Here is a 22,243-nt window from a genome sequence, read left to right on the forward strand (position 1 = left end):
TAGCAGTTCTGTTTTTTTGCAAAATTACTTTTATTGATTGTTTTCAAACCGTTTGTAACTGCACCTCTCTTGAACAGCGCTTAAACATTAATCTCCACAAAAGTATCAGTTTGGGTAACATTTAACATTTAACTTGATTTTAACTCCCACCCCCATCCCTTATTACCCACTCCCCTTGCAATGGAGATGAGACAGGCCGTGAGTTTTGGTCCTTGGGTCGCAGGCAAGTTGTTCAATGAGTGTACTTGGGGCTCAGGCTATTCATTCATTCCTTTGTAGGCTTTGAGGAAGGGAGCCCATTCCATTTCCCTGCTAGGGGATATATTGTGGATGGCCCCCGTAATGTTTTCCATTATGTAGAGTTTTCTGGCCCATGTTTTCTCTGTTGGAAGGTTCTTGTCTTTCCAGCCTATGGCGATACAGACCCTGGCGGCCAACAGGAGGAAGTGAGTCATATGCAGGACTTTACCCAGTGCCCTTCTTGTTCCTCAAGTCCGAATAACATCAGCCTTGGGTCCCTGTCCCTGGTAATCCCTTCTATGTTCCTTATGCAGGCCAGTACTTCACTCCAATACGTTTGGGATTTGGGGCACACCCACCACATATGCCAGTATTCGACGGGGCTTCCACACTCCCTCCAGCACAAGGGGCTAGCATGACTGAACATCTTGGAGAGTCTGAGGGGTCATACTGCCACCTGTGCAATAGCTTCAGACCATGCAGTTCTTATTGCGCTGAGATAGATATTTTTTGCACAGTTTCACACATCTTTGACCACAGTTAGTCTGATAGTGGTGGGCCTAGATCTTTTTCAAATCTCTTTTTTTATATTCTCCAGGTTGTGTTCCCGTTCCACTATCAGGGATCCTTATAGACGGTAGGTGAGGCCTTTACTCGAGTGGGTGTTGCTAAGTATAGTTCAGAATTGGTGAGGTCTCTTCGAAGCTTATCTTTCCACTCTGGTTTTGTGAGCACACCTTTCAGTTGCAGGTATTTGAACACGTCAAGGGATCTCATGTGCAGTTCTGCCTCCAGGTCCTGGATTGACATGCATCCATCTCGCTTTAGGATTTGCCCCACTCTTTCTAGTCCTGCTTCATACCATTCCTGATACCGGTTCTGTTCATGAATTCTGTCTCTGATGGTTGGAGCCCAGATACAGCTCAATGGGGAGGGCCAGGTTGTAAGACCTTCCATCTCTTTTTTGTTCCACTATACTTTCAAAAGGGGACCCATCGCAAAGTGTTGCAATACACTATTAGGGAAAGACTTCTTAGGGGCCCATAGCCACTCACCCAGAGACACTGGTCTAAGTGGATAGTTCTTGATGGCCAGCCACTGCTTAGCAGTTCTGTTTTTAAATATTAAGGACCCGTACTTGAGAGACCTGATGGGGTAGAAAGTATCATACCTGTTACTCTTTTCTAACATATTTGCAATTCTTAGTTTTTGACGCATGGTAAAACTGTGACAAAAAAAGGCCAGTGAACCTGAAAAAAATAAAAGTGGACCACATTTGTCAATGACAGTTGGGCCTTTTTTTCAACTATCTTAGATGCGTAATAGAGTGCAGATGCTAGCGGTCAGTGGTCGAAGTGTACCAAAAGAAGTAGTGGAACTATGTTCCCTGCTGGCCTGCCCCCCACTGCTCACAAACATTATTGCCACGCCCCCTCCTATGCGCAGTTATGTGTTTGTGTGCCACCCCAAGATTTCCTGTGGCCTCATCAGGCCACCCCTATAAAAAAATTCTGGGGGTGCCACTGCACCCACAGGGGAAACGCTTGATAAACTTGCAGGAAGTGCTGCACTGCATTGTGGATATTGCGCAGAAACAGCTCATTGCCAGCATCAGTCAGATGAACTCCATCTGAACGAAAAATGTTGCTACTATGAAACGTAATGTTATCATTGTGGAAGGAGAATATTCCAACGTCTCGCAAAAAGGCACAAACAGCGTTGTTCACATTGCACCTCGCTTTCTCCATTTTTGGCCCACACGAGGAAGAACACAGCCACATCTGTCTCTGGGCAATGCGATAAAAAATGATGTGTGACTTTGGAAACCTTGCCATGAGTCGGCAAAATCTCTCCTTCATCGCAAACTGCAGTGAGATGCCGCTAACATGTCCTAAACTGTTCCCTCCACAATGAACAATAATAATGTCTGGATAATCGAGCATCACCAAACTGGCACAAAGCGAACCCACATGCAGCCACTTCATCCCACGTATTCCGTACCAGTGAACATCAACATTATAGAACCAAAGTTGTACAGCCAGTGCACAGCGTCCAGCGTAACCTTTTAACTAATTTATCCAAGTGTCGCCAAAAAGCCATATAGCATGCCTACTACACGGCACACCCATGCCCGTAGCCATCTGCAGTCCTATTTGCAAACACACCTTCTGGCACCATCTGTTGGTACACACCACACCCAGGAAATCTTATTGACCAATCCCAACTCCTGCACAGTCCCATTTTCATGCCAGACACCCTGAAAAGATCTGGATGTAGTATGTGCCACGAGGGCCGCGCCCCAGTAAAACAGGGGCAGTCCTTCTTCCCTTTCCAGTAGTCTTTTTCCAGCACTCCCTCATTGGCTACTGTTAAAAGGTCACACACGCATCCACCAATTACATCCAAGATTTCTGCATCTACGCTATCATCTCTGTTGAACAGTTCATACTAATCGTTAAACATGCAGAGTTCAAGTCTCATGTGAATCAAAAGCACCAGCACATTCGTCGACATCGCCACCCATCACCACGTCCTGCAGGTATCACTACTTTTTGTACAGTACATTTGCAACTGTGTTATAAGTCCGTAACAACAGGAGACCTTGCACTGAATCTCCATAATGTACTGAAAAGGCATACTATTATTTCTCCCATCACCCGCCATGAAATGGCTCCTACAGTGGTAGGTGCTGGCAAAGTTGGTATTTGCCCACAGCAGCCACTGTTAAATGCAAACTATTACTCTGTTCTTTAATTTTGTCAAATTTACGATGCTTTGCCCCATTAACGCACCTCCTATGAAATTTGTAAAAATCACACAGAAAAGGATTAGTCAGCATATCCCACCAAACTAAGCCAAGTGCATACATTCCATGCATACCAACAGTTTTCTGCCACTTACCTTTCACACTTTATAGATTGCAACATTACTTAAAAAAGAAAAAATATATATGGGTGCATTGACAACAGTACCTTTCATAAATGCACATAAGGAAATTAAAGAACGTAAACAATGACTCCACTCATATAGCAAGCATATATATGTAGAAAATTACATGCAAAAGCACACACAAAAACATTCTGCTTTGCAGTCTGGACATCTTTGCAGACCTATTTGTCATCCTTCTACAATGAGAAGTACTCCATTTTCAAAATAAATACTCCTACACTAATACAAAGGGCCTCATTACGAGAATGGAGGTAGCCATGGAGCTATTAGCTCCATGGCTGCCTCCGTTCCGGGCTCCATTAGCTGGTTCCTGCAATGGGGACTTACCGGGTTACTTCAACATAGGAGGACCCGGTAATTACTCCTTGCAGGAACCCATCCCCATTCCCATTTGAGCCCCCATAGGGCTCAATGGGGAGGGAGGTAATAACGGGCAGATTATATCTGGCCCATTATTGCCTCCCTCTTCCCCTCGCGGGACCCGGAAAGCACGCCTGGTTTTACCAGGCGTGCGATCCGGGTCCCACGATGGGAAGCTCGTAATCGGTTCTACCGGAATGAAGGGGGCTGGTCCCGTACCGGCCCCTTCATTACGGGAGCGCCAGACTTATAATGAGGCCCTCACACTTGCTAAATAGGAGGTCATACAATACACTTGCAAATAACCCACCTACGCCCTTACCAAACATGCTTATGCTCCCAAGTCCCCATTCATATAGTGAGCCATCCATTTGTACACACACACTTTCTCTCCCTGCCAAGACATCCCCCTACACTTTAAAAGAATGTATTGTACAAATGCAATCACTACGCCTTTAGCCAACATATCTTCTTACCATCTTCTTACACAGGTGCAGAACCCACCTCTCTCCTGAAAGCCACTGGAGTGTGCACTTTCAGAATACAACCTGAGATTCATCTACTCTGACCAAGCAACAAAGTAAGTACAATACCATCATAGTGCTTCACGTCTTACTGGGAGAGTGCACTATTCTTGTATTGTAGAATATAGATTTACAAAATCATGGCACCACCACTGCCCACTAGAGCAAAAAAATATATAACCCCTGACAACCTCTTACCACTACTACTGCCCACCCTCAATGCTCTTCCCAACAACCTAAATCCTGAGTGTCTAGTAGAAAAATACAACAGCGCCATAAAGAAAGGACTAGACATCATTGCCCCTCTTAAACTACAAAAGAGCAAACAACAAGCCCACCTGAACGCCTGGTTCACCCCCCATCTGAAAGAACTTAAATTGTGCAAAAGGAAACTAGAAACTCTATGGCGCAATTCCCCTACAGAATAAAACAAATCACAACTTAAACTTTTTGCAAACAACTACAAAAAAGAAATCCTACTCACCAAAAAGAATCTCTTCAATGAAAGAATCGAAAAATCTAGCTCCAACAACAGGGAACTATTCGCTATACTAAGGGAACTAGAATCCCCCGTACCCCCACCAGACAACATAATTAAGGACAAAGTATGGTGCACCAGTGTCCAAAACGCCCTAACTAATAAAATCAAAACTCTCCAAACTAAAATTGCACTAAAAAAAGACTCCCTCACCACTAATGAAGCATCTCCTAGCAACCACGCTAAAATAACCAACCCACGGGTCCCAAATCTCTTCAGGTTCACCAAAATATCTATCCCAGAAACAGAAAAAGTTATAGCCTAACTTAAACCATCCAACTGCAAAGGCGACAACTGTGCTCCCCAGATAATCAAGGATGCTGCCATGAACCTAGCCCCCTTTATAACCAAACTGATCAACGCATCCTTCTCTTCCAACACCATACCAAGCAACCTCAAAGAATCCTGGGTCCTGCCTCTCCTCAAGAAGCAAACCCTTGACCCTGCTATTCCCACCAATTACAGGCCCATCAGCATGGTGCCATTCCTGTTAAAGATAATAGACAGAGTAGCATACCTGCAAATTCAGCAATATCTTGAAACTCACAAACTACTAGGTGCCCGCCAATCGGGTTTCAGACCACAGCACGGTACTGAGACAGCCCTAATTGATCTCAAGACCCAGATCAACAAGATTAACGACAAAGGGAACACCGCCATGCTACTCCTCCTCGACCTGTCAGCAGCGTTCGACCTGGTGAATCACACAGTCATGTGCGAACACCTGGCCTCAGCTGCTCACTTCTCGATAGAGACCATAGCCTGGATCCAAAAATTTTTGGACAATCGAACTATGAGGATCTTCTCCACTCTAGCCTCAGCAGACCCCATCAAAATAACCTGCGGGGTACCCCAGGGCTCCTGCGTCTCCCCCACCCTCTACAACATCTTTACCAAGCCCCTATTTAACAAGTTGGATAGACTCAGTGTCTCATATACTAATTATGGAGATGACACCCAGATCCTCATACCCCTTTTGGGCAACTACAAGTCAGATACGGCCTTGGTAAACAAAATATATCTCATCATTCAGGCATGGATGGCCACACATGGCCTATGCCTGAATGATGAGAAAGCCGAAATCATTCTCCTCGGATCCAAAACCAATCTAAAAAAACTCAGTTCGACCTATAAGGCTTTCGTCATTGATGGCAACACCATCACAGTAGCCAAAACAGTGAAAACGCTAGGCTTTCACCTTGATGCAACCATGTCACTAAAAAAACAAGTTAACTCACTAGCATCCTCTACTGCCTACACATGCAAGATAATCAGGGCAAGCAGAGCCTTCCTCACCCAAGCTAGCTGCATCATCATCGCCAATGCCCTAATACTCTCCAGACTCGACTATTGTAATGCCATGTACCTAGGAGCCAACAAATACATAACCGACAAACTACAGCCACTACAAAATAACGCACTCAGAACAGCCCTTAACCTACCATCCAAGGAACACATCTCCAACAAAAGGAGAGAACACAAATGGATCAAAATCTCTGACCGCATCTCTCTCAAAATGGCATCTCTCACGTTCAAATGCTTAAACAATGCAGCCCCCCATCTCGCAGCCAGAATAGCAAAAAAAAACTCCACCCGCCCCACCAGATCGATTAACTCTCACTGCCTGCAGGTACGCAAATTCAGACAAAAGAAATCAGCGGCAATAGCTTTTCTGTCTTGGCAGCCCAACGCTGGAACACCCTCCCACTCAACATCAGGACAGACCAATCCTACCATAGCTTCAGGTGAAACACCCTCACCTGGCTAAGGTCCAATGATCCCCATGACTAACCCTGCCCTCTCACACGCTCATGCCTTTGCTCAAACCTGACTGATTCTATGTACAGCATTAAATGTATATATGTAAGTATGCAACCTCAACCGAACTGCCTCTATGCACAGCATCAAATATGTACATATGTAATCAAGTTATTAACTATATGTATATATGTACTTTGCCTTCTTACTCATGTGTGCCTTTCCAGTAACTAAGTTTTTATGTAATCTTACCTCCTGTTCTCTGTTGCGCCCTGTGACCTCTGGGTTACTAAATAAATAAACAAAGAAACAAACAAACAAACTCATGACACCTCTACAGTTGCTCAGTGTTTATTATGTCGCCACCATTAGACTAATCCCCACATTGTACAATACTGGCCCCAACCGAAAGTTGGAGCCCATTACACAGTGACACACTTCCATTTATATGCCTACCCTCTTATTCAACCACTCATGCACATTTCACACATATACATTTGGAAATCTGCATACCCCTACTTCCCTTTATTCTCCAACAGCTACTACACAATGCCTACCAAACTGCAACTCTGTAGAAAGAAATGCAGAAATAGAGCCTCACAATCTAAAAGCATAGAAAGTAGCCATCCACTGCAAGCAGAACTTCTGCAGAAAGTTGAAAGAGAAGAGCTAATGCTGTCATTAAGCACAACGGATGCACCTACCAGTAAAGAAAGTGTAATTCATCTGTCAAAATGTGAAAATGAAAAGAAAAGCACTAAAAAGAGTGCAACTCACACTACTGTTAACAGAGTATGTACAAATGGTAATGTAACCACATGCAAGCATTCCAAAAAATTTATATTACAAAAAGATTTCCACCACAGAGCCCTTCAGAACCTTATGAATAGAGGGGAGAAATCATGCTTAACCCTCAAAGCTTACCGCAGAAAAGTAATCCTGGAAGCTTTTGTAGACAGTGCAATGATCGTTAAACTAAACTACAAGCAGTACTCTGAAACAAACGCAATATCAGCACAGATACCTTTGGCCACATCTGTACAGGTGAGTGGAGTTACACCACCAACACAGAGCTTTACTTCAATGAAGAATCATACAAACAAGAGCAAACAAACCAAATTGCCTTACATCGGAGTGGACGAAGGCATGAACAGATATATAATACCATAATGGAAGAAGAAACACTGCTTTCAGAAATATCCACATCAGACTTAGATGTCACTCTCCATTCCACCACACCAACACACCTCACCTACAAATGTCCTTGCACATCAATGTGTAATGTTCGCCAATGCTTAATCAAATTGTTGCAGCAGTTCCTCAATCACTATGTGAAAGGCAACGAGAAATGAACAATTAAAATACTACAAACTATGGACTCCTGTCCAGTGCGCACCTACACAGGAATACAAGGACATTCTTCGCCTGTATTTCTGGACCTGCTTGCAAAAGCACCTTCCACCATATCAAAATGTTACAAACCCACCACTCAACTGTTAGAAATCAAGTTTACAAACTGTACTATGCAGAAAGTCCAGCTTTAGCACTGCAACATTTAAATTATATTCTCCTACACGTTACAGCCAAACAAGTGCTTGAAGAAATAGTGCACATCCAAAGGAAATAATGTCGAACTGAAGAACACTTACAAACTCCAGCATTTTTAGACAACAGTACTGACAACATTGCGTATGTCAACTTTTTATGCCACACATACAAACAAGAAATACAAAATTTCAAAAGCACATCTGCTGAAATGCCAAACCAAGTATGTGTGTGTTGTCGTAGAACTATCTATAGAAAAAGCACCAAAACTATTGATATAATGCAGAAAATAGAAGACAATGAGGAATCCCAATGGTTTCAATTAGCTCTGTACCTTATAGCTGAAAACAAATATGAAATTACTAACACCTCCATACTGTGCACATACTGCACTGCAAAACTGGACAATAACCAAATTCTATCATGGGCGATCAGTAATAATTTGGAATATTTCCACTGGCAAATGCACTGCAGCAGCTTAATTGGTATGAGAGCATTATAATCCAAACAGTGCACCCATTTCAAGGAATAATACGCATTCAGCCGAAAACTGCAAAATTGCCTCCCACCGAATTACTGAGAGGCATTCGTGTTAAAGTCGTTTATTTATCATTAGATCTGAAAGAAAATGTAGACACTCTACGAGTGCAAAGGCCAATACAAGAGTCTTTAATTATCCTGGTAAATGGCGTACCTACAAAAGACAAAAATAATTGGCAGCAACTAGTGGACTTAAACAAAGTTAGGCGAGCCTTGCAATACCTTAAAAAAACAATGAATACTACAAGAAAATAAACGTTGAAGAAAACCTGAGAGAAACCACCAAAATAATTCAGGACTCCTCAACAACTGGGCAATTTCAACGTCTAGATCCTACTGCAGCCTCCAATATTTTAGATCACTATACAATTCACCCACTGCACTCCAAAGACACCATAGACGATGCACTAGAAACATGTCAAATGTGGTAAGCCAAAGGTGCGCCAATCGGTATATGGGAAAAAAGTGTAGAAGCATGAGCCTTTCTTCTACTCTTCCCGACTGGAAAAGTTGGAAGATATGATGAAAGATGCACACAAATAACATAATCAGAATACTGCTGTTTACGAACGTATTCTGAAGACCCTAGATTTAGACAGAACGTGGAGTACATATTCCACCTCCTCTTTGAAAGTCAACTGGCAAAGCTATGTTATGGAGTTGTACACACATTGAAAACATGATACAATTTTCAAAACATGTCTGCTACACAGCTACTTCAAAAGGTGCAAGACAAGGACGAAGTTTTACAGTCAAGTATTGCAAATCTCTTGGTAAACATGCGTGGTACGAAAGAGTACTGGTTCCGACGGCACGCAGATGTACGGTGTATGCTACGCACCCTTCGCCCACCGACATGGTTTGTCACTTTAAGTTGTGCAGAGTATGCCTGGAAAGACTTGCAAACTTTCCTATGCATAGTAAACAAAACAAAACAGGTGTAGACATGAAAACGCCAGGAGAACCTTGCTTTCTTGATCCTGTACATTTTTCACAGTACTTCCATCATCGCTTCCTTGCCATGCTGCACTTCATTTGCAATAAAGCACTTTCTCCCCTTGGAGAAGTGGAACACTTCTTTTGGAGAAAATAATATCAAGCTAGAGGAGCACCACACATCCACATGCTTTTGTGGATGAAAAATGCTCCAAAATATGGTGAGGAGAGTGATGAAACTGTTTTGCAATTCATTCACAAACATGTCACTTGCAAAATCCCTTTAGAAAGTACACATTGTGACCTACAAGCACAAATTTTGCCATTCCAAAGACATAACTGTGTCAAGTATTGTCGGCGCAAATATAAGAACAAAAGCAAATACTACACCAAATGCTGCTTTGGTGTCCCTAGACCAGTTTCGGCAACAGGGCAAGTAAACAGCTTCATGTCATAAACAGCCAATTATTTTTGTCTTTTGTAGGTACGCCATTTACCAGGATAATTAAAGACTCTTGTATTGGCCTTTGCACTCGTAGAGTTCGACACAGTGTAAAAGGGAAATCTCCTAAGAACACATGCTGCATAAAAAGGAGAGAAGCATCAAAGTACATCAATGATTGCAATGCAATAACTGCCCTCCTATGGAATGCTAATTTTGATGTACAGAACATTGCAGACAATTCCACTGCAATTGCACGATATGCGACAGCCTACTTAAACAAAGCAGAGAAAACAGAGCTCAAAGACCTCTGGTATGACATATCATCTGACAAAACACTGGCAAAAAAATTGTACAGCTTTGGCATAAAAATGCTGTCCCATAGAGAATGTGGTGGCTACGAAACAGCAGACCATATAACCAGCAACGCCTTATATGGGAAATCTGAAAACATAGTGTGGCTAAGTCTTGGTCCTGCTGCATCCAGAAAAAGAGTACTGAAATCGTACGAAGGCATACAAACAATAGCCAAAAATGATCCCAACAGCCAGGACATTTTGAAGAACAACTTATTGAACACATACTACCCGAAAAGGAGCATTACTTTAGAAGCCATGTGCCCGTACCAGATAGCCCAAAACTTCTCATACAAAAATAACATTAAACCAGATGAGAAAAAAGGTAGATGCAGAGTGGAAAGTTTTGAATGCAGCCTTGGTGAAACTTACCAAATGCGGCCTAATTAATCATATGAAATACTCATTGAAAATTCCTCAACACAAAGAACTGTACTACATGGCTCTACTGCAACTTTTCAAACCATGGAGAAAAGAAGAAAATGTATTAGCTACCCACGCCTCCTATGAAGATGCTTTCAATGCAATTGAAAGTACAATTACAGATGGACATTTTATAGGGTACAAAAACATATTGGACAAGGAACGCCAACAAGAAGAAGAACTTCAAGCACAACTAATTGTAGACACTTCTGAGAGCAGTGAACCTTTTCTAACAGAAACACTTGGACAGCCACTCAGAGCAAATTAGGCAGAATTAGCTATGATGGAAGTAACCACCACCATGTTTCAGTATGTGCAATATGCAAAAGAGTTGGCTGTACTGAAATCCCAACTAAACTATGAACAGCATACCATTTTTCTAGAAGTAAGTGAAAAAGTTGAACATGGTATACAGCACGAAAGTAAAACTTGTACCTTTGGCAACTACAAACCTGTACTGCTGTATGTCAGTGGTGAAGCTGGGTCAGAGAAAACATTCTTAATAAAATTATCAGTAAATACCTCCAACAATTAACAAACAACAACCTTTCAGCTGTTGTAACTGACCTCACAGGTTTAGCTGCCTACAACATAGGTGGAGTCACTCTACACCGATTGGTACTCCTTTCAGTAGAACACCAAAACAAATGAGAGTAGTATAAACTTTCAGCAGAAGCTGCTATGGAGCTACGCAGAGTTTTGAAACAAATGGAAATGCTCCTAATAGAGGAGGTGAACATGGTTTCTAACCTAATGGTAGCTATGATTCACCTCAGGTTGCAAGAGGTCCTCAAAACAGACAACGAAGAACTGTTTGGAGGAAAACATGTAATTGTTTTGGGAGATCTCCTTCAATTAACACCAGTGAAAGGGGAAACTATCTCCAAATCTTAGGAGACAAAGTGTGACGTAAAAGACTTGGAAGCATGGGGAATGTAAATCTCTGGCAACATTTCTAATACAGAGAACGAACTCAAAACATGCGTCAGTCTGCAGACCTCACCTATGCCAACATTTTAAAAAACATATGGATTGGTGTACTTTCAAAGAAGGCACAGTCTACCCTCAATACTAGAAGCATCCATGAGCCGTACGTAAATGTGCAACTGATGTCATGGAACAATTAGCTCACAAAAATGTCACCTCTATGTCCTTAATGCCAACTCTAGCAAGCTGTGCACAATTCAATGAACAATGCTCAAAAAAGAAAAACAACCACTAGTGGAAATTCACACCACAGACAAATTGGACGTATACGGTATGACAATACCTATGTGTCAACAAGCCATAGCATGACTAAATACTGCTGGTTTGGAGAAAATGTCAATATTATGTGTGAACTGTAGAGTAATGCTGAAGTGTAACCTTGACGTAGAGCAAGGTTTAGTTAATGGTGCCCTGGTACAGTTGTTGGCTTCCAAACATACCCAAGGGACAACAGCATTCAGTTTGACAAGATCTAGCTTGAGAAATGTTCAGAAGTTAAAAAGATAGGACACACAAAGGCTTGGTTTCCTTATTTTCAAAGACATGTATGTATGCAGAGAACAGATTTCTCTGTTGTTAGCTTATGCAGTAACTATTCCTAAATCACAAGGTCTAACCTTAGATTAAGCATTGATTGATATTGGCAGCACAGTCTTTAACGAAGGCATGAGTTACATAGCACTGTCCCAGTTATGTACACTGTAAGGCTCTTAAGATACAAATCAGGTGGAACCAAAAACAACTGAAAACTGACTGCCTTCACACATGGGTAGGTAACACTTGGCAAGAAAACCTTCACAACAGTAGCCATAATCTACCACACAGGTGACACAACCAGTGCAGGCGACTATACCACATACATTAGAAAGCAATGGTCATGGTGGGAATGCAATGATACTTTCATCATTCCAAAACAGAGATTACCTACAAATCTTCCAAATGCCTACTTAATATTATTGAAGCCAAAATGTAGTCATTGATGTACAAACCTGCTATTCCCTACTCCACAGCACCCACCAGTACCTTCGTAAGTGCACAAAAAAAGAATTACCTTCCACACTGTGGACCTAAAGCAATTTAGCATACAGCAAGTATTCAAGAAATGCATTAAAGTGTATGTTGGACAATTTTTTCCCAATTAACCCAATGAGTACAGTCAGACAACAAATATGTGAACAGAAATGACACTAGCAGTATTTTCCACATCATATATAAAAGGGAAAGTACTAAATATGAGGGTGCAAACCTATCCTCAGTAACCTCTGAAAACAGCAAGTACATAAATGAGTCACCACCTGTCTAAGAATACTCATACAAATGCAATGCATATGCAACTGTCACTATGTAAACCCATAATGGTACATCACCACTTCTGAATGTACACAAATGTGAAAGTAGCAACAGGAATGCAGGAGCTTATAAATGTACCCTATCAGAATGGGACAGTGTAAACAGTTAGAATATGCCGCCTGCTATCTAACTGCAACCAGAATACTACAACGCTAGTTGCAGCATTAAAACAATCCAACTCAACCTTCAGCAACCACTGTGCGACAAACATTTCCTCAAACACTTCCAAAGTATGAACAGTTACAGTATGCCAACAGGTAAGTGACTACCCTCACAATTCTGCAGGAGCGCCGTACAATGGCACATTACTTGCAAAACACCAGCAGCAACCAAACGCATAAAGAAATAGTGCTACAAAAAGGAAGCAGGTAAACATTTATAAAACACCAACTGCTATTCAACGCCACCCATACTAACAACATGTATAGACCAGAAATCGTAAACCATTGTATTTCCTCCTACTTCAAGAGAACACCTTAAAAATTGCTATAACCACTGCCAACGTTACTGTAATTCATTTTGCACCATAGCAGCAAAGAAATTCAAAAGTTTTATTTTTAATCCAGCATGGATTTTTTCCCCACAGACCCAATGATTATGCAAAGAAACACAGGAGCTGCGCACATTGCACAGTGTACTTGTTCAAAGCATAGTACTTATGAAGTACTAGTTATGAGGGTCCACAAAGTAAATAAATATATGCAATGTGGTGGACTGCAAAGTAACAAAATACCTGCTCTAACATGTTATGTTCTCTTTTCCCCCAGATAATGCAGCAACAATTAGTAAAACATTTCACATCCCATACACAAAAAACAGCACAGGCCCTCCACAATCCAAACAGTAAGTCTGAAATTATTGGTAACATACTTCTCTGTAATGTCCACAGTGCAATGTGTGCACATATTTCTGCAATCCACATAGCAATGCCACAATTTACAATGTACACCTATATTACACTACGTGACTTGTGCATACGCCCCTACATGCTTCACTACACCCCGTACAGTGTAGGGGCTCCAGCCCTGCACTCAATATTGTAGACCCTGCCCACAACTACCGCCGCACTGAACAACCATGCATACAAACATCTACCCTCGTACCACAAACCCAACACATAACACAGTCACCTACCCCTTAGTCAGTGCAGTTCACATTGCATGACATTTCTTCCACACAATGGATATCCTCTTTCCTATATACACTATTCACCTAAGCCTATAATAAATGGACCCATTGAATGCACTATAGTACAGTAACCTAGCCGATAATCTGCACAATCACAACAATGCAAACTGAACAATGCATCCATATGGCTTACGTAACTGTCCTATTTGCTTCAACATTTGCATCCTTGAATGCCACTGGCACCGTTTAGGGCATTAGGTCATCTTTATTGTTATGTACACGATTTAAAAACAAAGTATACAACCCAGATTTAACTGGAGCACATGGTAGATAGCTCAGCAGCCATATTTGACACTCTGTGTTACTCCTTAAACTTTCAAACTTCTGATTCCCTTTCTTAATGTGTAATGCAAACACCGTTTGAAAAAAAAACATACTCCCCTTAGAGTGTTTGATGTAGGTAGGAGGTAATTCCTTTTCTTTGATCAACGAGAGCCCGCAACCATCTTCATGCCGCAAGACACCGAACTGCATATGATGGCCCAGCCACCCACGTATGCTGCCCCATCGCACACACAGCCTGCCATCGTACACCATTGCCTCGTTACACACTGCACATATAAATGTTCTTTAGGGCCTCTAAATGCACATTTAATGTATATTGCCCTCTGTGCATTCAGTGCAGCATGTGTTCGGCACCATCATCTCTCCTTAAACGTCATACTAACTTCACCGTAACGACCCGACCAACATTCGAAAACTCATGGTAAAATCGAAACACGTTGGCCGCATGGATCCTTTTTTTACCGGCATGGTCTCCGGAAAGCAAAACCTAACCTCCCTCTCCTTCAACAGGACAAATGCTCATTTTAAAACAGCCTTGAGTGGGAAGCATCATTAGCTCCAAGGGCAGATATTGTATGGAATTGTAGAAAAAAGGAAAAGGTAACTTACAGTGCAGTTGCTCTGCCCATGTGCCCCAAAGGTAGTCTGCAACAATTCAATACGGTGTATACAGCGATTTGTCGTCCACCCAATACAAGCATGGAATTTGCCGAGTTATGTAATTAGAACTTTACATTACATGTGTTTTAGGATTCACATTTATTAGGCTGCAGTTCTGTATGCATAATTATGAAGTTACTTTACCGCACACTTTCTCTGTGTGCATTGTACGGGGGTTTGTAAAGGCAGAAGTCACGTGCCATTACAATGCCATGTCTCCACCATTCAGCCTAAATGGCAGCTATGATTGTAGGTCGTTTTGTTGGCATGCTTCTCCATCCCCTGCAAATCCAGACATAAATGACAAGACAGAAAGGGAACACAACTTGTGCAGTGAAACAGCACACCTTATGCTCAATCGTGTACTGCTACATTGCCTGTTTTGTCCTTACTAAGTCCTTTCAAACAGTTACCAGTTCTAAGCACCCTCATTGTATTGAAAGTAATAACAGCCAGAGATGCACGTAACACTTGACCGGCACACAAATGACAGGTGATATTTTAGTGTTGTATTTTTTAGCAAAACAGCTTGGGCATTCTCCTGCAATCAAAGAGGACCCCATGAGTTTTTTTTTTAATGTTTCTTTGGACGGACACGCAGAGATTGTGCCGTGGGTCTAACGACACTCGCTAGCACTGTCATTTTTGTAAAATGGAAACACATGAAAGTAGGGTCTGTTGCCAATGTTTGAAAGACATTTTGCATGTGTGGAGCCGTAGAAAGACAGTATCACCTACAAAGCAGAGAGCAAGGCAGTGGGTGAACATATGACGCTACTCATTAACACAGTAGATCACCCAAACATCCATGAGCCAGCCACCTACAGCCCATTTACGAAATCCTTCCCGTAAACTGTTGTCCTGTACGCTGCCACTAATAACGGCTACTTACATGTATTCTTATTTCTGTTTATTCACAGATCCCTTGCACCTCACTGCGCGTGTTATTCCTTCAACCTTCCAACAGACGGGTGGTGGACGAATCATTGCAATATTACCATAAGCAATGTCTTTTCCGTCGATGTTATCGACCGAAATGGGCCTCTATGTCCATTTGTGGTTCCGGCAATAAGAACCAAACTGCAAACCTTTATGCTATAAGGCATCACAGAGGCGACAGCTGGTACCTTTCCTACCTTGCAAAGAAAATGTGTTTTTCCACACGGCCCACCAAGGACCACAAAATAATCCTTTTCCCACTTTTCTGGATGGCAAAAGAAGTACAGAAGTGCACAAACGGCATTGGACACTGGAATTTGTTCGAACAATAAAAGACCAGTGATAGCAGCGTGTATATGGAGAGACTTCACTGTGTAGATGGTTTTCTGTGGTGCAAATGTATGTGGGTCGGTCTGTACATGATCCATATTTCAAATGTGAGATGCTAAGTAACTCATGCCATCTTGCAATGTCTTCCTTCACTCTCAAAGCAAATGGTATGATCAAGGGCACACCATACCAAACACAAATGAAGGCATGTCAGTTCGTGAACAGCAACAAGTCCAATGACATACACCATATGCAACTCCAGGCACTTCATGCCACCTCTGGTGGTGTACCACATCTAACATGTCTGCCACAACCGTTCTGTAATCGTTACCACCCACAGGCGAGATGCATATTTCCAACAATATACTCTGGAGTTACGTATGAGTATAGGAATGGACCCAACACAGCAACATTCTGAAACCTACTTCCAACCAGTGGCCAGACTGTTAGGTCCAAGGACCCTAGCCATGCACACAAGGCTGTAGGGGCTTGCCACTCACAACACAACATGGTATACTGAATGGAAATATCCTGATATCATCTGCAATGCACTCCCTATCCCCAATGGGCTCTGCCTGCACTCATCACAGAAGGTAGTCACCTGTGCACCTACCCGCCAATGGAGTATATGTGAGTAGCTGCGTAAATGGTCCATATCGCAAAAGTGTCATGGTAAAAAAATCCTTTCATGTCACAATGTCTTTCTGCACTCTCTGAACCAAGGCTCTGGTCATGGCCACACCATTCCAAACGGAAATGGTGGCATGTCTCACCACTGCTGTTGTAGCAAGTCTAACATGTCCTCCAATGATTCTGCAAAGGTGAGCACCTTAGGATAGTTACATATTTAAAAGGGTGTGGGATGGAACGAGGTATGGTTATAATAACTTTCCCAAGTGAGCGAACACAAAGGGAATGCACTCTGTATACATATGTGTGCAATCCACATACCAATATCACAGTGATCCCATGCATGGGCGCATTGCCTTCTGGGGGTTGTGCCCAAGGCCTAGGCTCTTGGGTACATGCGGAGGCCGATGGCCTCTGCCCATGCACCCAAGAGCCTAGTCCTTGGGCACACCCACGACAAGGCAATGGAGCCATGCTTGCGAACATGTGGCCACGTACCTTAACTGACTGCAGTTACGTATGGGTATAGGAACGGACCCAAACAAGGCAACAATCTGAAACCTTCTTCCAACCAGTGGCCAGACTGTTAGGTCCAAGGGCCCTACCCATGCAGATAAGGCAGTAGGGGCTTTACAGTCACAACACAACATGGTAAACCAAATGCAAATATCCTCATATCATCTGCAATGCACTCCCCATCCCCAATGGAGTCTGCCTGCACTCACCACAAAAAGTCGCCTGTGCAGCTACCCAACAATGAAATATATGTGAATAGCTGTGTAAATGGTCCATATCACAAAAGTGTGATGGTAAAAAAATCCTTTCATGTTGCAATGTATTACTGCACTCCCTAAAGCAAGGCTGTGTTCACGGCCACACCATTGCAAACACAAATGGTTGCATGTCTCACCACTGCTGCTGTAACAAGTCTAACATTGCCTCCACAAACAATCTGCAAACTTCAGTACCATCAGACTCAGATGGAGGAATGTATGGTTATAATACCTTACTGAAATGAGTGAAGGAAAAGGAAATACACTCTGCATACATATGTGTACAATCCAGATACCGCTATTATACTGCTTCCATACATGGCTGTATTGCGTTGCGTGGGTTGTGCCCAAGGCCTACCCTCATGGGTACATGCGGAAGCCTACGGCCTCCGCCCATGCTCCCAAAAGCCTAGGCCTTGTCCACAACCACTACAAGGCAATGGAGGCATGCATGGGAACATGTTTCCACGTACCGTAACTGACAAGCGAACTACAGCCATCGGCACCCCTGCTCAATGCCACAAAACAATGGGAACCCAGAAAGGCAACATACCCACCGGCACCCCTAGCCAACAGCACAACACATTGTCAATATCTTCTTATCATCTACAAAGCAGTCTCCATTCCCAATGGAGCGACCATGCAGGCACCACAGAAGGTAGTTGCCTGAGGAGGTACCTGCAAATTGCTGCACTGCCTGCGGACACCACTCGCACACCGCTGTCCTCTTCGACCTAACCAAATATATCATAAGTTCTGCTTTTCACTCCCCCAAACTGTTCTTCCCCTCTTTCACCCACCCAATCCTGCAAACCATGTTTTGCAACCCCTTCCGGCACCCCACTATCCTCCAATACACCATGGTGGCATTTCCCATAAAAATGGAGACGCACAGCATGCTTTCCTCCAGCCAACCACTGGCCGCGTCTAATGTTCGCCGACATCATGGCGTACTGCAAGCCAATGAGACATTTGTCTGCGGAGCGAACAGGCAAATGGGTCTGCGGAGCGGAGACATATATCACACATTTTTTAAGACGTACACTTCAGTTCTTTGCAACAAAAGTACTGTTCGGATTTCCACCAAACACAGAAAAGCCCACTTTTGGAACCAAGCCCCTGCTCCTGCCACAAATTTGGTTAAAATCCGTCCAGCCGTCCGGCCTGTAGGCGTGTGCAAAGTTTTTGCCCATTCAGTCTATGGAAAAAAAAATGGGTGGCCCCGCTATAACTTTGCCACCCCTCCACGAAAACTCTCCCAACTTTACAGACAAATTCAGAGCTGTTTGGCACTGCAACGTCATCAACTTCATCGACATTAAGAAAATCTCCAATGAGTATGCAGTTTTTGGATGGCTTATAACTTTGGCGACACTCAATGGAACTGCATGAAATCCTGGAATTGTATTCTAGACCTGATTCTGAATGGTTTTGAAAGTGTGGAGCTGTTTTGTCAAGAGGGATCAAAATTAGAGGGGGGGGCCCAAAATCTTGTAAGGGCTTAAAAATGTGCTGCCATTTGATAAATCTACACAAATGTTCCTAAACTGATTTTAAATCTAAATATACATGTTTTTGCAAGGTTTGGTGGGATTCTGTAAAGAGGGGGCAAAATTAGAGGGGGGGTCCCAAAATATTGTAAAGGCTTATAAATGTGGTGCCATTTGACGAAGGTACACACAAGTTTGCAAAAATGATTTTAGATCTAGATATACATGTATTTGTAAAGTTTGCTGGGATTTTGTCCAGACGGGGATAAATTAGAGGAGGGTCTCAACATTTTTAGATGGCTTATAACTTTGTTGCCATTTTACAAATGTGGACAAACGTTTTCATAAAAATTATAGACCCTACCTTGAATGTTTGTTTAAAGTCTGAATGGATTTTTTCAAGTGGGGTCTAAGTTATATGATTATTATATGTACATACGTTTAGACAATTTTGAAAAAATAAAACAAGAGCAGAAATAAATCCTATGTTTGCCTTTTATCTCTCTCTCAACTAAATCTTATTTCAACTTTCTACCTCTCCCTAAACTAAATCTTATTTCAGTGTTCTACTTATCACTCAACTGCTCTAGCAAACTCTGAAAAGAGTAATTACAGACTCGAACCGCCCAGGCTGCTTATAATCTTTGAGGCGAACTTTCCTGAACCACTTTGCATAAACCCCATATTTAGTTCAGAGAAGTTTGGCTCTGCCCACTCACTAAAAATGTGGGTGAGTCTGTCATTTTGGCTGAATGAGTTCACCAAGGCTTACTGACAAGCAGATCGGACAATCAATTGAACAAAGGTATTTTACCTTTTGAATTAGTAGGTAGCAGCACATTCCAATTGAATAAAAGTGCATGGCTAGTGTTTGGGGTAACATGTTCAATCATATTTGCAAACTGACAGCTTTTCTCTCAAAAACTGAAGAAAAAAAATTATTGTTTCAGGAAAGGCCGCCCTCAAGACACACATTCTATCACATGATTAGCACACACAAACAGTTGATGGTCATCTGAAATTAAGGGGAATCAAAGCCTGTATTTGTAATTTAATTTCTAATAAGAAGTAAATTAAGACATGATAATTAATACCCATGTTCATATTGTTTCAGAAAAGGCAAAGCAGTCACCTAGAAATAAGCATACTAGTGCACAGCTTCACACGAACGAGAATAATTGACGGGTATTGCTGGATTAAGAGGCAGCACAAAGTTTGCACAGATAGCCACTTGGGAAAAAGCAGGAGTCGGCGTACCCCCAAAGAAATTCCTGTTTACGTTTTATAAAGTATATAGAGAGGAATGAAACATGTAGGGTGAATGAGGTATGCATTGTTGAATGAGTGAATTTAGTTTGGGTATGAGTGAATAGCTATGTTTAGCTTTTAGCAATTGTATTGTAGTGTTAAAACTAGCATTTTGCTAGCTTAACTATTTTGAAGAGCCGAAGACCGATTTTTCACGATTGAAATAACTGTAATGGCTGTGGTTGCTCTACTAGAACCAAGTACCTGTCTGTAGCTAAAAGTGAGGAAATGAAGCAACGTTGGCTGCTTATTAATTGTATCGAGTGAAATAATGTTTTTGTACCAATACATTATCTTTAAGATTTGTGTATCGTACATTTTATTGTGTGTGACACTTTACCTTTTCTGATACAACTAGACCCATTTTGCTTTCATCTAATTCTGAGGATAGCTTCCTGTAGAGAGGTTGCATAATAGGGTCTTTAAATAACCCTTGTGTCTCTTGGTGTTGTGAGGTGCTGCTCTGAACACCATCACAATTTGGTGCACCATTTAGTGTGAAGGTGAGAGGACCCTGGCAAATCACCCTACAGAGTCAATTAAGACACATCCCAGGAGGGAATGAGACCAAGACCAAGTGAGGGTGCGGTTAAAGGTTTTTATCTAAGTTAGGGCAAACACCGAGAGCGCTCTGCCGAAAACATGTTACAATACACTTTCATACATCCTTTTGCCATTGAGAAAAGGGAAGGCCTATGGGGCACAGAATCAATCGGGATTGGTCACTAAGAGTAGGCACCTATAGGTGCTGCAGGGTCGTTGATGGTGGATTGGTCCGCCGGCACGTGATGAGATGACATGATGTTTCGGTCAAACGTTCAGCTGGGCTCAGCGTCTTTGCATCCTGAGGGTGACGTGTAGACACCCTATCTGTAACATTGTGCCCTTGTGGCCATTCATTCCCATCCATTCAGAACTCTGATTTGTTTGTCCGGTGGTAAGGTTTGCATTGTTACACTTGTAAAAACATGGGTCTAAGACAAGCTTGTTCATATCTTGGTCTTGAATTATTTCCAGTCCTCGGAGGTATCACTTTTCTACCAACACACAATCAGGATATACTAGACAAGGGATGGAGGTTACGGGGTCAGCGGGTGATCAGGGGTGCCCATTCTGTATTTGACAAGGGGAACTTCAAAGTACATGGCCAAAATGATCGAGCTGCAGGAAAACACATATCATGGTAAACAGACATTACATTGATGGGGGGTTCAATGTTTGGCCATCAATACATAAATAATTCCCTGCTGGGATCACGGTAATTGGGGTTGAACTGGAACCTCCTTTGCAATCTTGTCTTACACTACACGAGAGCTCAATTCTCTCGTAGTACGATTAGCATGCAGTCTTCTTCATGTAGCTGACTGTTTTGGATTTGAATAACACAGGTTAAAGGCATGCCTTCATTCTCACATGACTAAGTGTCTTTACTACGAATAAGAGCAGAAGGTTGCTTTACGGATAGCTGGATATCAGAGCATTACTTTCTAACTTAAATTCACTTATTCATAGGCTGACTTCTAAATTAAATGTATCTAGCGTTATACCTTGTTGCATTCAATTTTGTAAGAAATGAGGTAGCTTTGTGTGAGCACATACAGATGTACATTCCGCTAGCAGTTATAATATAGTAATCAGAGTTGCAAGCATTTCAAGGATATAGGTTGGCATTGACTATGTTTTCAATATAGC

Source organism: Ambystoma mexicanum, chromosome 12 (assembly GCF_040938575.1).
Source record: "Ambystoma mexicanum isolate Mex_15411 chromosome 12, UKY_AmexF1_1, whole genome shotgun sequence".
In the NCBI taxonomy this organism is placed as follows: domain Eukaryota; kingdom Metazoa; phylum Chordata; class Amphibia; order Caudata; family Ambystomatidae; genus Ambystoma; species Ambystoma mexicanum.